Source organism: Pteropus alecto, unplaced genomic scaffold (genome assembly GCF_000325575.1).
Source record: "Pteropus alecto unplaced genomic scaffold, ASM32557v1 scaffold20, whole genome shotgun sequence".
Taxonomy (NCBI): domain Eukaryota; kingdom Metazoa; phylum Chordata; class Mammalia; order Chiroptera; family Pteropodidae; genus Pteropus; species Pteropus alecto.
The window spans coordinates 33,225,093-33,245,330 of record NW_006436298.1 but is presented as its reverse complement, the minus strand read 5'-3'; the positions used below and the strand labels follow the sequence as shown (position 1 = coordinate 33,245,330).

The 20,238-nt window shown below is 38.1% G+C and overlaps 1 protein-coding gene across 2 annotated transcripts in view; it reads left to right on the top strand.

Annotated features, from left to right (window-relative positions):
- The window catches only part of EFNA5 (ephrin A5), a 271,610-nt gene that overhangs the window by 204,553 nt on the left and 46,819 nt on the right, over window positions 1–20,238 (top strand). The window lies entirely within an intron of this gene.

Sequence of the window (20,238 nt, the reverse complement as noted above, 5' to 3'; positions counted from 1 at the left end):
ATAAGTGGGCAAATTACACATGTAAAGTAAATGGATCTTTGAAGCTTGAGCACATAGGTATTACTGTACAAGAGGCTGTGTTAAGATTCCTGTAGAGATCAATGGGAGTTTATTGATGAATACCAGAGAATAGAGAAGTGATGTCATAAACTTTTAATAGTCTAATAAACTATACTTAAGGTTTTCTACCTTAGTCAGATCTACGAGTTTATGCACTAGAACACTGTGGTCCTCTCTCATTGTGAAGAAAACTTAACGCTAAGCAAGCCAATGCCAGCAACACTCAGCTCTCAGTTGCCTGCTGTTGTCTAGAGAAAATGAAAAGCCTCCAAAATCATTTTTATCTTTGTGCTCTTAAGACGTGACAAATGATAAGGCATTGTGACTTTTTTAATATTACTTACGAGTTGCCACATATAAGCAAAACTCTCATATCCTTGTTGGTTTGAGTGGTCGCTGGTTAACCTCAAAGATACTATATAATTTTAGCATTCTAAACACCCCCACTGTCTCTTATAAAACAAAGTCCAGTTCATGTGAAATAATGAATACTTTGTTGGAGGATTTAGTAGATGAACCACATACATCCAGTGCCCTGGTTTTCACCCTTAGCCCCTCTAATTGCTCAGTATTTCATGTGTTTATCAATTATGGGCAAAATTTAAGGAACAAAAGTAGAAAAAACATTTGAGTTACAGAGCAGTACTCTCAGGCATTGGGCTTTCATGTAACTGATGTATGAATTATAGCTTTGAACGTGCTTAGAGACGTCAGGGGGAGAAAATAGTCAGCAAAACTAGTTTAGAAGGAAGACAAAACAGGGAGAATGGCAGAAGCTCCTTCATAATTCAAGACCTGTGACTTTAATTTGAATCAAGTCACAATGAGTCTGATAGCACCAGTTTTCCAGGAACTGAAGCTTTTTCTGCCATCTAGAGAAGACAAGAACTTTGCCTTTGGAATCTTGAACCAAAACATACAGAGGTCCCAGGGTGCCCAAAAAGCCATTTTGTTTCAATGAATCAAAATGACCAAAAACATTTTTGTTTGACATATCCCATCCCTTGTCTGATAAGCCCCCTCCTTCCTCCTAATGCTAAAGTTGAGGCATATAAAATATTTCAAGGCTTTCTGTCATATTAATCCAAATTTATTGTCAGAAATAACAGATCATTTGAAAGGACATGATTTGCCTCACCTTTGGGACCTGCAGGTCTGTCTACCATGCATAACAACACAACATTTATGTCATCGTATCCTTCATGGGAGAGCCAAAAGGGGAAGTTAGAGAAATAAAAGAAATGACCTCCATCTGCTTAACATATTGTCAACAGTTTTGGAGACGGACAAAATCTTAAATTACCCCCACATTTAAGATACCTAATTACCTTCCAAAAGACTTTGGAAGAGAAGTTTTATCTGTCCAGAGAGAGCAATACAGATGTCTTTTTCTTATCATCTTTGGTAGGAGGGAACAGGTGTAAAGCAATTTTGATTAAATGCACGTTATATATTTATTTCCCTGTAACAGGGATGTCGAAACCTGGAATGCTTTTCAGGGACCATAGATGTTAAGAGATTCCATGAACAGTTCAGAAGATACTTGGGAGAAAATTTCTAAATAGTGACCTCGCTGATTTTTCTCATCATTATGCTTGCCATTTCCTGTTGTGCTGCTTTGGCTCTTAGTAGGGTTGATAGCAGAGGGGGGAGGGGGATTTGTGTGTGTGTGTGTATGTGTGTGTGTGTGTGTGTGTGTGGCAGGTGGGGGGGATGATGATATAATGAACTGTAACTACAGCTTCTCTTGTAGCTTTTAATCAGTGGTGACACTTCTATCAGTTGTCACCACCTAGATGGTCCCTAGTTCTGCCAATTTTACTGCTTACTTGCCCTTTTCATGATTTTAGCCATATTTTTGTCCTTCCAGCGTTCCATACCAGACACTAGACATTCAATCATTATGATCTTGTGCCCCCTGGGTGCTAGATTCTATGCCAGCTTTGAGTGTTTGCTTAGAGCTGTTCCTCACTCCACTGAAATAGATTTAATGAATGGAAATCCTGGAGTGGAAATGGGTGTAACCTTAGTGCTCTACCAAGTCTTATCATCTAGTTTCTAAAATAATCTAGTCACCAGAAATATACTAACTATTCCACATGATCCTGCTTTAAACTGAAATAGCATTATAGAACCTTTAGAACAGCTAGTTTTGCGTTTATTTATTTAAAATTGAGATACAGAGAGATTAAGTGGCTGGCGCAATTCACACCATATTTAAGCAGAGACTATTTAAACTCATGTCTTTTAACTCCATGTTTATTGTTCTTTCGGCCACTGCACATTAACTTTTAACATATGTGGTCATACTTAAGTGCTGCAAAATAATGAACAAATGTTAGGGATTACATTTAACCCTCTTCTGATACTTCTGCCTCTAACTTTTCTACTGTTCATGTCCTTTTCCTTAATCTCACAAATGCCCTACTTTAAGCTCCTCATGTCTAGGCCAGTATGAGAAGCCAAAGTGAAGAGTTTGTGTCTGATTTATTTTGTAGCTTCCACAATACAAAGTATCGTACACAAAATAGGGCCTCTCCAAATAGTAGCTGAGTAGACGAATAAGTGAATAGTTTGTTGTTGTGAGGTGCAGAGGAGTAAGGAACCTCAGCTGTAGCCTGTGATGTCTGTGCGTGTGTGTCTGCCTGGTCTGTTGCAGTAGACTCCTCATGCTAGTCCTACTCAAGGCTTCCCACCCAGTCTGTCTGTTGCAGGGCTAGGAGAACAATCACCTTAAAATACAAATCAACTCATGTCTTGTACTTCTTAAAACTCTTCTCTGGTTCTTCATTGTCTGCCCAACCTCTTTTTCAAAATAGAGTTTTCATGAACCTCCCTTGATAGCTTCATTTGCCCTCTCAAGAAACCCCTTGCTTTTGAGCGTTCTGGGGTTTGTACCTGTCCCCCTTGCCTGGAAAGCCCACTCCTTCCCCTTCTCCTGGGATAATTCTGTCCATTTTCCAAGACCTGGCTCCTCTGTGAAATCTTCCTGACCCTTTCAAAGTCTTTGCTATTTACTATTTTTCACAAGCATTTGATACAAATTTCTCTTATAACATTTACCACATTTTACTGCAGTGATTTATTTGTGTGACTGTCTCCCCTACTAAATTGTCACTTCCTCTAGGCCAGGACTATGTCTTCCTTCATTTTTGTTTCTTCTTCCTGCCTGAGCCACAGGAAGTAATCAATGTACTTGTATTGAATGAATTAATTAATGGAGACAGGACATAAATATGTGAAAAGTCAATCAAATTAAGAAACAATGGAAGGTCAATCTAATATTGCTCAAGTGAAGTGTAATTTTAAACTTTAAGTTAAAATAGACCTTCTTGTAGAGCAGTGCTGTTTATTCTAATGCAATATGTTGACAGTCTGTTGAGCTGACCTCAGCAAGACTGGGAAGTCTCAAGTATTTTTCTAGTATATCACCGTATACCTCTGTCATTCAGTTCAGTGTCCCTTTCCTGAGGCCTGTTCTCCCAACCCTACACAGCACTTATTCTTTCTCATCAAAATTTACCTATGTTCTTAGTCTCTCAGAGGTCTTAGCTCTGCTAGGTGACAGGTATTAATGAGTCAGAGAAATGAAAATATGGTAATTTATTGGCTGGCAAGTATGATTTCCCTCGTAGGCAAAATAACACTTTACACATATTTAAGAACTAAAATTCACTTTTGGTAAGGTATTTTTATTTAAAGATGGCTTTTGTGTTCCAGAATCATACAAATAGATAGGCAGCTGCTCATCTCTCCTTCATGTATTTATATATCCAACACACTTTAAAAAGGTGACTAAGTTGTCTTTGTGTATGCATAGACAATCCCTCCCAGGAGACACCATATTTTCTTCCCCTATTCTATAGGCTTCTTTTAGAAATCACCTTTCTTTCATAAACAAAAATTTGTCTTTATAGTCTACCTACTTAAGAGATATGGCAGTGACTATCAAACTTCTTATCTCTAAAGATCTTTGAGATTTTCAAGGTATTTTTTTGTAGTAATAAAATTCTTTGTCTTTTTCTATAAAAAAAACACCTCTTTTTAGTAATGTAAATAATGTAATTATACATATTCCTTTTACCTATAGTATTTGTCAAGTACTGTCTAAACACTTTACATTCAGTCATTCATTAGGATTAAATAAATAATTTGCTCATTTAATTTATTTAATCCTTCATAGGAGTGTATCATTATTATTACTCCAATGGTATGGATGAGGAAACTGAGGCATGAAAAGGTAAAGTAACTTACCAAGGTTACACAGTCATGAGTGGCAGAGCCCGGATTTGAAACTAAGCAGATGGCTCTCTATCCCTTCCTCTGACCTCTTTCTTGTGCTGCCTGCCACAACTAATAAGAATAGTTGTTTCTTCTCAGTTATCAGATGGATGTCTGCAAAGTCTGGGAAATGAAGATAAAGTTGAAATATCTTTAATCAACCCTGATTTCCTTGATAACCACCAGACATTAATAAACTTTGCAAACCATATGTGCTGAAAAAACCAGGTGCCACAAGGAGGATTGGAAATGAAATTTTCTTTCCACTCTGATTTCCACTTTTTATTAGTGACACCTCCCAAGTGGTTCAGAGAATGCCTATTAGTGTTCCTGGACATCTTGGACGATTTGCAAGCATCCTTAGAGAGGTCTGGGTGGCTGAACTCCACACCTGCCAGGTGTCCCTCTGCCCCTGTCGAACATCCCTGCCTGAGCAATTTTAGAATGCTTAATAAGCTGAGAAGTCTCTGCATTCACAGGCTCAACATCTTGTGATTTTTTCCGTTGTTAAACCAGTGATCATCCCGAAGGAGACTGAGAGCAGATTCTTGCTGGATTTTCGGGTGTCCCCTCCTCCTTTTGGACATAGGTAAATTGGTGACATGAAAACAAGTGGTTATAAATCCTCCAACAGAGCACACATGTGTACTCTGTACAAACTGGATTAAAATACTCTTTGGGTTTTAAAAATTACATCTCAAGGTGGCAACTTTTGTACTCTTTGGTCCCATGGTCAACAGCTTTAGGATCACTTCATATTTAAATAAATTATTTTATCATTAGTCCTGAGACTAAAATCAGATTTGTTTATTTAAACCAATAAACAGCACTGGACTAATAAATATTAAAAAATATGTGAAAATCAGATTTGTTTATTTAAACCAATAAACAGCATTGGACTAATAAATATTTAAAAATATGTGGAGATGGATACACACACACACACACACACACGTGTGTGTGTGTGTGTGTTTCTCCAGAATGAAGCACTAAATAAAAGCATTGAGACTGGGAGCAAATAAAGAGCAAATCATGTCTGAAAATTATTCTCCTTGGGGTTAGCCCTTTTGCTAGTTTTCACAGTGACGGATATTTTACTTCTATGTTTGCCTGTCTCACAGAAAGGGATTTGGAAAAGCAGGGCCATTCCTGCCCTGTGTATGGATAGCAGCTGTGCTTACTGCTTTTATATTCCGTAATCTCAAATCGTGCTGCTATTTTAATTTTATTGTGCCCCAAGTGCAGGATTCTTTTCAGATGTTCACACATTACTATTTAAAATTGAAAAGAGGAGTTTAACTATTAAATATTCTCATCTTCTCTGAGAATTTGGTTCTGATGTGATAAAGTGAAATGCTTCTTCACGTCACCCATAATTTGTACTTACACTGTATTGCTCATGCAAACTTTTAAATAGGCTGTAGATGCAAAAGCATATAAAAATCTGTACAAATTTTGTCTGGCTTTGCATTATTGTTAAGTCAGCAAGGATTCTAATGGAGTGTAGGAGATGAGACAACAAGGATCCAATCAATAGATGCAAAAGGCAAATGAACTTGCATAAATTACCACTCTAATAGGAAAAGAGAAATGGATGTTCTCTTTCATCTTTCAAGCAATACACATTATTGAAAGAAGTCTAACACAAAGCTTATAAAAATACCAGTACAAAGTTCTTTAGAGGAAGGTTTGTTCTGTGACCAGTTTGTCTTGGAGAAACTAGTCTCTGATCCTGACATCCAGGCTCTTCCAGTGTTCTTTACATTTACACCACGTCCACTAAGGAGGGAGTTGTCAGATGCGGAATGTCTGGGCTTCTGGGACCTGAGCATACACAGATCATCATCTTCTACTACAGGACCATACAGTAATTTTGTTAACTGTCACAGTCTCAACTCAAGGAATTCTTGGGGCTTGATAGCAGTGTGCTCTGTTCCCCACTATGCATTTGACCCTTGAACAACATGGGTTTGAACTGTGCAGGTCCACTTTCACTTGGATTTTTTTCAGTAAATACAGTCAGTCCTTCACGTCCACAGTTTCCTAACTGCAGGTCGAAAATAGTGCTTTTGATTTGCAGTTGGTCGAAGCCACAGGTGTGATGAGCTAGCTACTTGTCGTTAAGTTTTTGGGCAGTCAAAAATTATATGTTGATTTTCAACTATGTGGAGGGCTGGCACTCCTAACTCCCACTTTGTTCAGGGGTCAACTATACCAATCATACTCTGTTTTTTGTTTTTTTGTTTTTTGCTGGGGGAGGGGGTCGGGTAGGGTAGGGGAAGGTATATGATAGTGCTGGCGCAAATATCGGAGGGTAGCAAGTGTCTAGCACTACAGCCTCTAGCCATAATATAATTAGCAAGATCCAAGAATTTTTTCTACCACTTCTTCCTGTTTGTCCAGCTCTTTGTTTACTGCTCTCGTCTGTGGGAAAAGAGCTGGATATATAAAGGGCTGCTGAAGAACCTTCACTGCCTTTGCTAAAGGGCAGAGATCTCAGCCATGAATTTGCCCTCTCGCTTGGGCAGCCTTCAGCCCAGCACAGCAAGCACCCTGACCATTTGCGTTGCTGGCTGATTTCATATGGGCCCATAGGAAATGCCGTAATGGTTTTATAATGGCCCTTCCTGACAGAGCTCACCTATAGACAGGGAGAAACCTGCACCCAGGGGAAATTTTGCATATCCTCTTTCACAATATTAGATAATAGTCTGATTTGAAGTAGGCACTTTTTAAAATAAGTGTAAAAGTCACATTATTTTTTTTCACACCTGGACAACTTTTGCTCTTTGGGAAATCTTGTAGAAATACTGTCCCATGAGCAATACCATGTGTATTGTTGGAAGATAAAGAAGAATTAATTCGTCAGTGTTGTTTGGATCTCGATCCAGAAAGCCTAAGGAGTTTTAAAATGTCTGCTAAGTATCAGCATTTCTTATCTTTTTCTTTGCATATTTTAAAAATAGATCTTTCCTTCGCTCTCTTCCATTATGGTTAACTGTAATCAGTACTTTATGGTTATATTATATAGCTTTGTTTCATTAGGGCAATGTAAATTGTATTGAACAATAGCAATATAATGCAGGGAAACAGTTTGTAATTCAGTTGGAAATTGCTAATGCAGTAGACAGTCGATAATACAATCAGCTTGACTTTCCTAGGAAAACATGAGCTAAATTTCCTCTATTTTTCTCCCAAACCTTGTTATAGGATAGGGTGACAGAAATGCTCTGAACAACACTGGGAAGCTGGATGCCCCTGAGTAGAGAATTTCTTTATGCACTGAATTTTGAATGACATTATAGGTCCTGGGAAGAGCTACTATTTAAGACTCAAATTCTCCCTGGAGGTTCTTTTTTTTTTTTTTTAAGAGTCTAGATAATTAACAGTCCTGAAGGGAAACAGCTGGATGATATGGTGCCTTTAAGTTCCTCTCACTAGCATATCTCTCTGTAGTCTTGATGCAGAAGTAGGGTTCTTGTGAAATTATTATTATTATGTGCCAAGGGAAAACGAGACTATCTCTTCACAAGCCTATGACGTGCACTCTCTGTGCATTCAGAAATTTATAATTACTGTAGGTTAAGATTATTAAACATGCGTAGTGTCTAGGACTATAAAGGCAAATAACCTGGTGATTTTAAGGAGTGGTGAGTTAGGATTTTGTCACTCTCAGCTCTAGTAACTTGATTGTGGTGGCTGCTGCATCATAACCGATTGTAGAAAGTTGTCTGTGGGAGGAATTTATAGATTCAATAGCATACATAAAACTAGCAAATACAAAGCTGAGAATTCCCTTTTTAATTCAGTTAGTGCTTGGGGATGCTAACTTGCAGTGTACCATTAAGAAAAACAGGAGTGATGTGTCTAATTTTGATTTTCCCTATAAATTTTTCTAGTCACTAGAACCAACATTTTTCTCTTGTGTGATATGAATTTTTAAATGTCCTAATTGTCTAACAGACAATAGCAGTATTTCATGTTTCCGTATAGTTCCAAAAGTCTCTGACATCTTTAGAAATATTAATTAATCTTGAAGCCACTACCCTGATTTAAAAAAAACACACACACACGTACATTTAATACTCTACCAGGAAATGCTGCTGTGCATAGCTAAGTTTATTCCTAAAGCTTTTGTGCCAGAAATTCATATTTAAAATAAAACAAAAAGTACTTTCCATAGTTCCCAATTTTCAGTCCATTTCCTCTAGTGGGTTAGAATAGTTTGTAACTTCTTAGGATTCAAAACGCTAAGTTGAGATCTGTCTGTAAGCTTCACATGATGCCCAGTCACGTAGTAAATACAACTCCAGTTCAGTTTCACTGTCTACACAGGCAGAAGAAAAAGGCATTTCTGCAGCCAGGATACCATTCTCTCTCCCTTCTAATTTTTTCTAAATATCAGTGCATGCTTTGGGCGACTTAACAGCACTGACAGTGGATACACTCTTTAAAGCCTCATAGATGATGCTTCTAAGCTGCCCACGTGGCCAGCGCGTGTCATATGTTACTTTCTCTAGTCATGTTCCTAAAACCATAGTAACCACCTTTAGTGACCAAGACTAGGGCTTTTCAATTAATGACAAGGTCCATTAAGATGTCCTTGAGTGTGTCTCACGGTTGTGAATCTTTTCTCAGCTACAGGGAGTTCTGAGACAGAACCTCCATACTGTTTTCCATAGCAGCTGAACCAATTTGCAATCCCACCAACAATGTATGAGAGTTCCCTTTTCTCTGCATCCTTGCCAACATTTATTGTTCTTTGATTTATTGATGATAGCCATTCTGACAGGTGTGAGGTGATATCTCATTGTGGTTTTACTTTGTATTTCTCTGATGATCAGTGACCTTGATTTTTTTTTTTTTTTTTTTTTTTTTTTTTTGCCTACACCTTTACCTTCCCAGAGATAGGGTTGAAACGTCTACTTTATATTTGTGGAGTAGGAAAAAAATCTAAGTTTGTTTTAGACTGCAAAATGGGTTATGATTTTAATTAAATATTTGACATGCACAGAGTAGATACCTAGATGTTGAATTAAAACATCAGTAAGTGAAATTACCCTATTCTGTAAATGTGTCAGTCAGTGAGATAGAGTCACAGTTATCCTCACATTGGATACAGATTCTGTGCTAAGACCCAGGCTTGTTTAATGGCTCCTCTAGGTTTCATTCGTGCCTTTGTTGTTTTTGACCCAGCTCATCAACACTTATAATTCCGAAGTAGCTCACATTCTCTTTCTCTTTTGGACTTGAACCATTTGGATAGCAATACCAAGTTAATGTGCATGTGAAAGAAACTTTGGGATCTGGGATTGTACTTCTGAGTGCTGAAGAAAGCCAGTTGTGACCCTGTCCTTTCAGGGTGCTGAGTTGTCAGCCAGCATGGAGTGCCCTTTATCACCCTCTTATTTCATTGTCTTTATGTCCTGGCACTAAGCATCCCTCTGAAACCTCACAGTCCCGCAAGTGGCTCACTCAGAGCTTGTAGTGGGACCAAAAATTCTGAAAGTTCAAGAGGAGGGTCATGTGCATATGCTTTGAATTATGGTTCTTTTCCCAGGTAGACACTTTGAAAGTAGAGCTTATTAAAATGAAAGGGGAAGGGGTAAACAACAACTATATTCTCTGCCATCGACGTGGAGAAGCATTTAAGTAGAGATATTAGAGCACTTTAGAACCCCTAAAGCACTGGGATTTTTTTCTAAAAAATAAATGGTGAATTGTTTATTTTTTCTTCCCCTAATGTTTCCTTGGGATAGAGCAATTAGTTTCTTATTTTTTACACTTGCATTATTCTTGCATATATCTTTCTGTGGTCCAGGCTATAAAAGTAAATAGAGGATCCAGCTGAATGAACGAGTATCCTTTTAATGAATGTGGGGAGGAAATAATAATACTAAGTAGTGCAAAACCATTTTTATGTGATGAACTAAAGTACCTTTGTTCCCCAGCTCCCCAGTCTGAAGCCACAGGCCACCAGTACATGCGTACATAAAATGATAGTTTTATGTATTCTGGTGTTAACAGAGGTACCTCACAGTTTGTCTTGTCCCCAGAATGCACTTAATATGATTTTTGAAAGGCTGTGGCATATTCTGTTTTAATTTCCAGGGTCAAGGAAGGGTAAAATGGAGTATGTGACTTTTCTGTAACACCTTTCATTCTATCTTTGGGCGAAAGCCTTGCTGAAACAGTGAGATAACACAGTTGCTGAGTGATAATACAGTCGTTTTCATGGTGCCATGAGTTAGTTTCAGAGGTGGAACTATCCTTACTTAGAAAAATAATGTGCCTTCTCCCCGCAGACCAGCCATTTGCTAAGAAGAGCAGATGGGTATTGAGTGTCTCCCACGTGCAGCGTGTCGAGGTGCCAGCATCAGCTGAACTCTGCTCTCTCCGCTCCCCATTATTCTCTTCCTTCCTGGCCATTATTACCTTGTTGTTTCTCATTGATCCTTTATATCCCTGGCAGTAACCTGATTCAATACCACCCCACCCCCAACTCTACCATTAATTAATTAAATTTTAAACTGCCTGGATTAGTCTGCCCAGGCTGCCATAACAAAATACCATAGACTTGGTGGCTTAAACAATATAACTTATCTCACACTTCTGGAGGTTAGAAGTCTCAGATCAAAGTCCCCCAGTGTCAGTGTCTGGTAAAAGTTCTCTTCCTGGCTTGCAGAGGCACATAATGGTAGAGAAGAGAGGGGATAGTCTCTGGGGTCCCTTCTTAGAAGGACACTAATTCTATTGGATCAAGGCCCCACCCTTTATGACCTCATTTAACTTGCCGCCATAAAAGTACTGTCTCCAAATACAGTCACATTAGGGGTGGGGGCTTCCATATACGAATTTGAGAAGTGGAGACACAAACATTTAGTGTATAACACTACCCAAATAATAGGAGAAAACAGATCCTAAAAGAGAGAACCATACCATGACATGAACTTTGTAGTGGTTATTAAACTTTTTTAACCTGATGCTCTGTGCTTCCTCCACCTCGCAGTGGCCCATGTGCACACATTCTGATAATGAGAAGTGTCAGGATAAAGCCAAATGAAGATTCTCAAATACCAGTTTGCCTTCCTATCATCCAGCAGTGACCTGGAGTGGCTATTAGGAGGATGGAAAGAGAGATTTCTAACCCTCAGAAGTGCTAAGGACAGTGGATTAGTTCTAGTCTTCTCTACAGAGATTTGACTCATTATTTGGTAGCCTTGAGGTGACTCTAGTTGGTTCCTGAGAAAGTTGCTTTTCTTTCCTGACCCTGGCGTGAGGAAGAGACTGGATATCCTGGCAGGCGAGGTGTGACCTGTGCTCCCTGTGCCTCCTGCTAACTGGAGCAAATGCTGGGTATATCCCAGCCTGGTCTGGGCCTGACCTGAGCAGGAGGGAGCCTCAGAACCCAAAGGTCCTCTGGATTGTCAAGTCATGGTTGCTGGGACACAGCTCAGAGCAGAACAGTGGTTGGCAGGGGCTGAAAGGGAGGCTTGGATGTGATAGGCGGTTGCAGGACTTTGTGAAGCAGTCTGATGAACCCTCTCAAATAGAGGCACCTAATGCCGCTCAGCTGTGTAATTGGGATGGAAATGGGCCAATGAGAGGCAGCAGTTTGTGCTTAACCTTTTGGGAGTCTTGTTCCAGGAGACTGTGTGTGGGGGGAGTAGGGGAGAAGAAACATTACAAATAATAAGCTTCTCCGCATGATTTGTAATGAATTAGTAATAAATGGCCTAGTGCTCTACGAAAGTCTGACGATTACAGAGCAGCTTTAGCTAAGTGCACGGGACCACATCTTATTTTGATCAGCTGTAGCATAGCAAAGACATGTAATTATCATAATCTAACAATTAGCCTGGCATCACTTTCCAGTGTTTAATTACCCCGATAAATGGTAATTGAATAGAGGACTTAATGACAAGAGAGAAACTTTCATTCTGCCTTAGGTGCTTAAGTTGTCTATTTGGCTAGGCATAATTTTCTAGCATTGCTTGAACAACAGTCCTGATTATCATTTTTCTTTTTGCAGTTGGCCATTATTTTCTTTCCTGATCTTGGCCTTTGTTTATAATATTATTTAGCTCTTCTCAAAATTTGACGCGGGTTCCAGAACACAGAAGGGGATGATTGGGCACTTCACACAGTGTTCCTGTTAAGCATTGCTTCCAATATCCTCCAGCTATAATTACCCTTCTTTGGACATCTATCAAGTCACTACTATGTGCACATACTGTACTAAGTATTAGGGATACCGAGATGGGTAAACACCAGCACTATTTTCAAGGAGCTCTGTACTATATTAGTTAAAAAAGAGTCTACATAAAAATATTATAGTAAAATTAATTGCAGTGATTTGCTTTCAGTGCTGGTACAGTTTTCTAAATCAATGCATTTACCTTGAATAAATGCTTTTTTATGACTATACGTACCACCTAATGTCTAACGATACCAGATTTCTTCTCTCTCCCCTTAGCCTCTTTCCTTGTCCCAGATTTTTATCCAACTGCTCACAGGGTTCTAACCAACCAAATAAAAGTAACTGCTCACATGCCAATTTACATAGAAATAGCAACAAAGTCTGCTTTATATCCTAAAACTTTGTATGAAACATTTATTATTATTGTGCCTTAGCATTACCAAATATGTGTCCCCTTGTCTTATGAAGATCAAAGAAAGCTGTAAAACATTTATTTCCCTTCTTTCAGCTTATTGTTTGTTTAATAATAGTTTTTGAAATGTCAGAACCAAATTTAATGATTCCAGTAAGTTATCATCAAGCCATAATACAAAAATGTATTTCACTCTTTGCGTACCAGTACGTAAGAACTATTAAATCATTATTTAAGTTGGTTAATGGAAAGGACATTTATTAGAGTACTTTGGTTATGTTTTTGATATTGAAACTAGAAATAACCTGAAATTCCACTGGGTAACTCCATCCCAGTAAGATACAAAAGGGCTACCTGTGTGTGAGCAGTTTGGCAGGTGGCTTATTTGTTTGATTGACTCCCGCATCCCCTGAACAGAATCAGTTTGTTTAATCCTTTTCCCCTAGGACAGTGGCTGGATAACCTGTTCGATGATTTCCTGTTTCTGCTTTTGAATCTGTGTGTATGTAACAGGTGCTCTGTTCTGTGTGCTTGACACGAGGTAAAACTCTGGATAACGCGGGGCATGAAGGGCAGCTTGTCAGGAAGCTTCTGGCCAGTGGGAGTCAAAAAAAAGCCTATTTTGCATTGTGGAAATGACCTCTGTTAGGACATATACTGATTGCCAGACAATAATTCTTTATTTATTTTAATCCCTTTTTGGAAACCAGTTGAAGTGATTTGTAATTGTTGGGTCTGCAGAACTCTGCCTGGTTAATTCCTTGTCTGACTTGGCCTGTTGATGTTGACACATTCTTACTCCATGCCCGAGGCCTCTGTGAGGGCTTAGAAGCAATTAGACTGTCACCCAAATCTCCCAGTCCCTTCCCAAAGGAAAGTCTTGTTTAGGTTCTGCCAATTTAATGCTTTGTTTCCTTTGGAGCGCCTTAGTCAAGCTAATAAAACAAACTCCAAATGAGTTAAAACACTGGAACAGAGAACATTTGCAGGCCCTGTATTTGAAACAGGTATTCCTCCTGGGAGATACTAATTTTAAAAAGTCATTCAGACTGATGTGACTTGTACTAGAAAAGCAACAAGTGAAAAAGCTATTGGAAATTTTTATCCATCTATTTGATCTGAATATTAGTAATAAATGTGAGATTTTTAAATCATTTGCTTAAGTACATTCACACAGGCATGCATGGAAAAAAGTGACAGGTTAGTATACTAAACCACTAATGAATTCTAAATAGCTGGCCAAATAAATTATGTCTAATTTTCATTGCCAACAGTTTATTGAACTCAAAGCAAAGCTCTCATGCTACAGAATTTATTATTACCAAAGCATGCAAGTGTAAGAACTTTACTGGAATTTGCATTAATGGATAAATAGAGCACCAACTCTGGGTTCTAAATACTTTGTCACTATCCTGTGCTTCATTGGGTGAAAATGTATGTGTTGTAATATACAGCATTTCAGCTGCAAAAGAGTAAGTAGGAAACATCTCTGAAATTCATCCTTGAGTAGTTTTTTTTTTTTTTGAGCTTGTAAATTCTGTGGGAATTTTAGTTATTATTGGTGTGTTCCAGAGCCTAGAAGAGCAGGATTAGACTTCCTGAAATGATGCGTTTCGGTCATTATGTACTGTATACGTCATTCGGCCTTAACAATTGCCCTGGTGACAGTGAAACTGTCTGTGACTGACTATCTCAGAGCTGAAAATGAAGGCAAATTACCAGTATATTTGAAAGATAGACATATTTCAGCCCACGAGAGAGAAGAAACATTTAAAATCATTAAAGCAAATTTTTAAGTCAGCCCCTGGTGATGTTGTTATTATTTAGCCCCAGTTTGATTCACTATTTATATGCCATGCTTTAACCTCTGCAGGAAAACAACGAAAAAGAGCATCTTCAGATTTAGGATATGAAAGCCATAAGGCTTGCATTCTGTGCTGAAAGGCATAACAGAAGGAGACAAGAAGAGATGTGTTATGCAACGGAGACTGCCGTCCTGCCCATCTCCTCACAAGACATATTTCTAAACCAAATCCCATGTCTATTGCAGGGCCCATTAGGCCCTTCAGGACAAATGAGAAATTCTTCTGGTTAAAAAGAGACATCTTATTCTGAAATTAGCCTTTAAACCAATAATGGTAGAATTGAAAGATAGTGCTGCCAAGATATATTCACTCTAGATTTAGTTTAAAATTTGGGAGGAACCCTAAGCTGACAGATTTGCTTAATCTTTGACCATAAATCATATCCTTTACATTTCAATTTCAGAATGTAATATATTAAGTTGCCTTCTAATTAAAGAAGTGACATTATAGTTCTGTTCTAATAGGAATATTAAAATGATCACCTCTTTGACAGATTAAAATACATTTAAAATGTAATAATCAACTAGCTAGTTCATGAGAAATAACATTTTCATTATTGAATCCTTTAAAACATTACATGAAAGGGGGATAAAGTGTCTCACAGCTTCCTATCCTCTAATAACCACTCTGCCTCCTTTCAGTAATGCTGTTTCTATATTTATGGAATGAAGAAACTTCACTCAGGAGCTGCTTGATAAAATACCTCAGTACATATTTCCCTGGAAGCAGGTGCTCTGCTGTGCCAGCAACATATGCTAAAGGCCAATTTGGAACGTTTTAAATATGCACCATACCCTTCCTTTTCCAGCTACTAAAATAAAATGCATTTTGGCTTTAGCAAATGAGGATGGAATGAGGGGAGGAACACTGCAGGGAGAAGCGGCTGAAGATGAACTCAGAGAAGGATGATTTGATGCTGCTCCGCTGCAGCCTGAAACCCAAGGCATTGCCCATGTGTCCTTTGGACTTGGCCTCCTCAGTTGTCAGTATCCACAACACGAGAGCATATGGCAGTAGAGGAGGAAGTAAGGTCAATGCCATGAAAAAAAAAAAAAAAAACATCTATTGAGAAAGAAAACTGGGTGATGCCTATTTGCCATAGCAAAGAAGAACCAAGGGCAGAGGAAGTTGAGAACTTCCACTTGAAGCAAAGGACTAGAATATTCAAATACTAGATGTCTCCTGTGGAGGGACCCAAGTTTGTAAATAAATTAGGAGGATCAAAATCCTTATGGTTCAGGTTAACTATGGTCATGAAACAACGTTTTGGTTCCTGTCTCAGTAGAAATTTGAGGGGATACATTGCCGATAACTAAATGAAAAGGTAAATTGTCCACTTTTACTTCTATTGTCTTTATTTCATTTGAATTCCGAGACTTAAGTCATGATTCACTTTCTCCAGACAGGTTAAATAAGGAGAAAAATTAATAATAGTTTTAAATTTACAATCAGAATTGCTGTGGAGAGTCATCGGGTAAACACTGAAGACATACTTAGGCAAGCATGCGTCTGCATGTAGACTTTCTAGCTCAAATCTCAATTTTGGTTGTTATTTTTGCTATCAATAGCCCCCAAATGTGTTTTATTCCAACCATCCAGGCAGCCTCTGTATCATTGAGAACTATTATAAGGTACATATTTCATTTTTGGTAATTAAGTTGATTACAAAGAACTAGTTTCCATGCTAACTTTTATGCATTTTAATTAACTAAATGACCCTTTCATAATATATATGACATTCTCAATCAGTATGCTGCTAACTTTTGATAAATATGTGCAGTGTATTCTTACCATAACAGAAAAATATACTATTATATTTTATATGGAGCATTGATCTAAGTAGCCATGCAACCCAGTGGAGAACAAGGGCCATCATTCTCTGCATACTTGATGTTTTCCTGGCACCTGAGACTTTTGTTTTGTGAGATACAGTCAGTGTAGGAATCATTTTTCTTCAACACAGTCATTTTTCTAAGTATGATAACTATGCATGCTTTTACGTTATAAACCACTGTGATACTTTAGTAGAGATTGTATTGTAATTATTGCTGGCTTATTGGTAATATGTTCATAATATATGGTGATTTCAGAGAGGTAGAGGTCCACAGATTCAAAGGATGGGGTTAAGAATAAGGAGTAAAGAGGACACATTACAAGAAAATTTCCAAGAAATTTACAAATGTATTAAAACAGTGGCCAGGCTACCCATGGTATTTGTTAATATTGGCATGTAGAATCGTTCTTCTCAGGTGTGAATCTGCTCATTGAATATGAGCTAAAGCTCATGAAAGCTGTTTCTTGATGGGGTTAAAAAAAAAAAAAAAACCCCGACTTCTTTACGTGAAGGCTAACAGCACTTTATTCCGTGAAAGCCTGGAACGATGTGTGTGATTCGGGAGCTAACCCTGTGACCTGAGGTTGAGGATAAATGTTGGTGCACCCTTTAGCTTTCCGTTTAGGAATGTGGGGTCAGCCTAGTGGGGAAGAGAGTATCTGTTGGATGAGGGGAATTGCAACTGGTAAGCTTTTGGAACCATTGTGGTTAAGAGGAAAGAGAACATGCATCAGAACCGTGTGACATCATAGGTTGAAATCCTAACTCTACTTATTTCCTATGAAAAAAATTGAACTCAGAGAATAGCAACTTCTCTGAAATTCATTTCCTCATTGGTCAGATGAAACTAATTATAACCATCCACTGAGAATTTCACATGGCAATGTACAGAAAGCCATAACATAGCACATCTGAATGCAGCAAATATCTGTTGCACCAGTGAATGACAAATGAAATGAAACCCCATCAAGAATGAGAATCACTTTTCTGGGGGATACAAACTAGACCTATGAACTTGACATTAGCAGTTTACTCTCAGGAAGTGAAATAGTGAAGAGCTTCAGTTCGGGGGTCAGAACTTGGGTTGCTTGGGTTTGAATTCTGCCTCCAACTTTTACTAGTTGTGTAACCTTGAGCACATAGCTTGACTTCTTAATCTCAGTTTTCTCATCTTTAAATGGTGTACAAACTGTCATTCTGTGGGATTTGTGATGGAGATTAAATTGAGATCATGAATGTAACATGATAAGCATTCAATAATATTAGCCATACATATGTGCTTCTTCACAGTAAGGCCAGAAAAGAATAGTTCAGTGCTACTTTGTAGCCAGAGAGCATGATTTGGGATAGTATAGAATATTTAACCCTAAACTTTGTTTTGGATTGTACCTTTTACATTACACAGATGCCTTTTACAAGTTCCAGTTTATCGTTGTTTTTATTTATATTGGCCCTCCTTTGAAATTTATGTTAGTCAACTAATTTATGTAGATTAAAGATCTGAAACAAAAGTGTAAAGGAGTTCTATGCGAATCATCATCTTTACTTTGTCATAGAAATAAAGGGTAGAGTTACTAATTCCTGAGCAGTCATATTTATAAAATAGTTTCCACAGCGATTCACTTAACCACCCCCACACAAAGTAAAATGTCACCAGAAAGGTCAACCTAATGTAAAATGGGTCTTCAATTTCATGATTTGTTTTATTAAAATTTTAGCAGTATTAACAAGGATAAAAGTTGGAAAGGAAAGCTAAATTTGAGGTGTCAGAAAACAATGACGATTTGGAGAATAAAATAATAACAGAGCGTCCGGACAGTTGTGGTTTTTATTTTTGGTTTCACTTTTCAGCAGTGTCAGGTGTGCTAGTAAGAGCTAAAATGACAGACTCTTAGGTAAAGGAGAAACATCCCCCTGGAATGTCTTTAAAATCTATAATAATAATATAATAATAGAAAGTGCATCTGGGCATTGCCTTCTGCTGCAGTTCTTGTCTGGCTCTCATCCAGAACTTGTCAGGCTACTCTGAGTGCTGATGATTCATAGCCCAGCACCCTTTTATCTGAACATTGCAGTGTCTTTTCTTTGTACTTTGGCAGTGATGTTACCTTGATGTTCAAAAATCTTTTAAAAGCAACACAGGCTTTTCTTGCATCTTGACAAATTGTTGTCTGCCTGTAATGAAGAAAAAGTAAACCTAGTTCCATGATTATTGTAAATACACAGAAATAAATACTTCTTGAGGGTTTTTGGTTTTTAAAAATGGTTATGTATTTTGAGATCCTCTCACCAGAAAGTGATCTGGTCATCTTCCCTTATTTCCTTGTATATAAATCAGCATGCTGCTTTTCAAAAGCATGGGTCAAATGGAGTTTCTTTAGATCATTTGGTATTTGAGGACAGACTTTAGGATTTCTATATGATTTTCTTTCTTTTTGGATTTCTAAAAAGGGAAACATTTTATTTTTCATTCTGTCGTATGCTCTTATTGCTGTTGTTTAAAAGTTAACATTTTATTTTTTAGCACTTTAATATGCTTCAGTCTATCCTGATAATAGTAACAATGCTTTACATTCCCATGGTGCTTTTCATACATTTCCTTATCTAAGACATGAAGCAGCCATGTGAGATCAGATTCTCATTATTATTCCAGTTTATATGTGAGGAAACTGAGGCTCTGGATGGTTTATGACTGTCCCATTCAACCTGTTGCAGAATCTTTAAATCTAGGTCTACTCACTCAAAATTAGTGTTTCCACTTCTCCCATGTTTTATCTCAGAAAGGGAAGTTGGCTTTGGCAATGAATTTCAGCATCCAGAGTGAAGGTGGTATTTCTGCTGGGTTGAACATTGGTCATGACCACCTGTGCAAGGTCTTTGTTACGTGTCGATGCTGCATTTTCAGGAGAACACTGGGGGACAAGAGGAGGGTCCAGAAGCAAGAATGGCGAGGAGCCTGGGGACTATACCAAAAATAACCAAAGGAATCAGGATTTTCAAGTCTGGGGAAAGGAGGATATGGAGAGACATAACTGACATCTCCGTATGTTTTATGGACTACCTGCTGGAAGAATTAGATTTGTTCTTTGTAGTTTCAGGAGGCAGAAGTAGGATCACTGGAAAGAAATTACACAGAAGCAGATTTATGCTCAATATAAGAAGAAACTTTCTAACACTTAGAGAAGTCCAAAAATGGAATAGACTAGCTCACAATCACTGGGAAGTGTTCACTCTGAGACTGTCTGACTTGAAGATTATATGACTTCATGGGCGTTATATTTCAGCAGTAACACAGTTTTATGATGAGCCTTCTAAGAGTGCAGAGAAGAATTTCCTCACCAGCTAAAAGCAGAAGGGATTGTAGGTTTTCCACCCTGATTTTAGAAAGTTGTATGCATAGCGCCTGTGTTGCACGTCACTAGGTCCTGAGAAATACTGTCAGTTGATGGGGAAAGGCATATTAGTTCAAACAAATAAACAAAACTTTTGTAAGATAACAATTGAAGCAGACAATGTGTGATATGCGCAGTGTTGTGTGTGTGTTCGTGCATTTTAACTATTTCAGGATGACGTGGCCCTGGTTTTT